The 2,561-nt window shown below is 35.4% G+C and overlaps 1 pseudogene; it reads right to left on the bottom strand.

Annotated features, from left to right (window-relative positions):
- Positions 1–778: 778 nt before the first annotated feature.
- The window catches only part of LOC144709597 (cytochrome c oxidase subunit 3-like), a 9,914-nt pseudogene continuing 8,131 nt past the window's right edge, over positions 779–2,561 (bottom strand).

Below are 2,561 nucleotides of genomic sequence, written 5' to 3'. Positions count from 1 at the left end.
TTAAATATCAAAATGCTCCAACTTTACAAAGATCAATATTCAAATGGATAAACATAAACAACCTTCGGGATTGTAGAATTTTTATGTGTCCAAAATCAAGAGTATCATATGTAAAGGCCCACTAAAGTTCATATTCTTCCTAAGTAAGAACACTCATATGAGCACTAGGCTCTAAAAAAGCTTTAGATTGTAAGCCTTTGGTAGGTTTATCCGCAATCGTTGAGTTGTCCCAATATGCTCTGTACACATTTGTCCAAATTTAGTTTTCTCCTTGAAAACTAGGCACTTCATATCTATATTTTTAAACTTGGTGAAGGTGAATTTGTTATTATAGTATAACACAACTAACTTAATTGTCACAATATATCTTGAGAATTTTTGATAGTTCTCAAAATCTGATTTCTAGTGAAAAAGTTCTTTAGCCAAAGTCCATTGATGGATGTCTTGTACATTGCATATTGTTTGGCCGATGTAATAGATTATGCTACAATTTTAGGCCTCCAGATGTTATGTAATTAATGTGATACTAGGAAGATGCTTCTGTTATGTGGATGTTCTAAAATAGACCAAGATCTATTTTGTCTTAATTTCTTAGTAGACATAATCTGATATAGTCTCTTAGATCCCTACATTTATGTGCCAGAATACAGATATATTTTTAGGAAGTAATCAACTTTATTTTGATATTATCAACAAAGGGAATGCTAGAGTAACTCTTTGGAATAGCCCGATTCTCTTTGTCTTCAAGTTTTCAATCCTCACGTCACAATTTGCTCTTTCATATACTTCCTAAACAATATGTAAAGACAAATAGGAATAACCAAACCACATCTACAAAATGCTTGTGACATGCTTCTACTTCAAATTCAACATGATGCTCCTTGGTTGGATGATCAAGATATTGGCGAATATCACATGTGATGAAGAAAAGAGTACCTATAATCACATGACAACCATGAAAAATCGTTGCGAAGAAAAAGGTAGAACCATAAATACTGTCCAAAATAGTAGAGGGTGCTTGGTGATATTCAGTTCCTTTAAAACCAGTGGATACTAGAGCCAATAAAATGGTAGCTAATAAAGTCCAAACAACATGTTTTTACCTTCCAGCAAGTACGGCATGATGAGCCCAAGTTATGATAGCTCCGGATGAAGGGAGAATAGGGGTATTAAGAAATGGGATTTCCTCACGATCTAAAACCCCCAATCCCTTTCAGGAGCCACATGTTGGTTTCTAAATCCTGTATCTATGTGAAGAACTTAAATGGATTCCCATGGGAAGACTTTGACAAAATTGTAATGATACCATTAAAACATGAAAACAAAGAAGCTTTGCATATTTATTATCTGTGATTTCTTTGATTCTAAACGAGTCATGTAGAGCTGCTCATTTGAGCAGCCTCTATAAGTATTAGCATGATCCTCATCACGTGAAATCTCCTCTTTCGCCTTGACAACCTCCCTTCAACTTTTGGTGCATTCATTACACCATCCTGAATGCATCGAAAATGGAGTGGAGCAATGGGGAGAAGGGAGAAGGGCAAGGCCCCTAAATAAATTTGGCCCAGGCGAATTTCATTCAAGGCCTTTTCCTATTTATACTTGGTATTTTTCATAAAACCCCTAATCTTTAAGTATATCTTTCATTGTTCAAAAGAACATTTGTGTATGACCCTTTAGGCCTATGTTTGAGTTTAGTTAATGACTCCAGCGGCCCAATAACCTTTATTGGCTTTCCAAGTTTATTAACTATCTCGCCATATAAAATAATTAATGTCACATCAATTTAACCAAAATTAATAGGTTGAGTCTCTAACACATGGGGTTCCAAGCTACATGTTGTGCTCAAGAAGATACAAAAGGAGTGTGTCGATTCTCTCATGGAACCTGTTCTTCATCGATTATCACGTATGAGTAGTCCCTTGATAGACCCAAAATGTGCCATGCAATCATACATATTTTAAAGTCATTTGGGATCATTTCATGTGTATTATCTTCAACTAAACAAGAATTTGCATGTCATGGACTAGATAGATCAAGTGATAAAATTATGCATTTTAAGGTCATTTTTTACATGCTCTACAAGTCCAAGAATTTCTTAATAAAAATATGTTCAAGACATTGTTAATTTTTATGAGATTAATACTATATTTTGTATGGCAGTCTATATTTTAGTAGGGAAGAAGTCAAGTCCAAGAAAGGAATAAAAAAGAAAATTATTGAAGAAGATGAAAGAATAATAATAAAACAACTGTGTTTATTAGGCGAGCCAGTGGCCTATCGATGCATCAAGGACCAGGCTGACCACATGCCAACGAATGTAAGGTGATCAAGCCACTAGAGAGGCCCCCATAGTGGTCCATTATAGGCCCACGGAGACAAATATGTCTGCGTAGGCAAGAGTGGTAAGATGTTTAAATTGTATAGAAGATATATGTCATAGGTCTTTTAGTGTTTTACATTATAAAACTTTTTGATATGGGATTTATATGCCACAACCTATTTTCACCTACACATCGGACTGGGCCGGTAAGCAACCAAGCGATCACGGCCCGTTGGGC

This window comes from Wolffia australiana, chromosome 11 (genome assembly GCF_029677425.1).
Source record: "Wolffia australiana isolate 7733 chromosome 11, ASM2967742v1".
Lineage (NCBI taxonomy): Eukaryota > Viridiplantae > Streptophyta > Magnoliopsida > Alismatales > Araceae > Wolffia > Wolffia australiana.
This window is presented reverse-complemented; position numbering and strand designations above follow the sequence as displayed.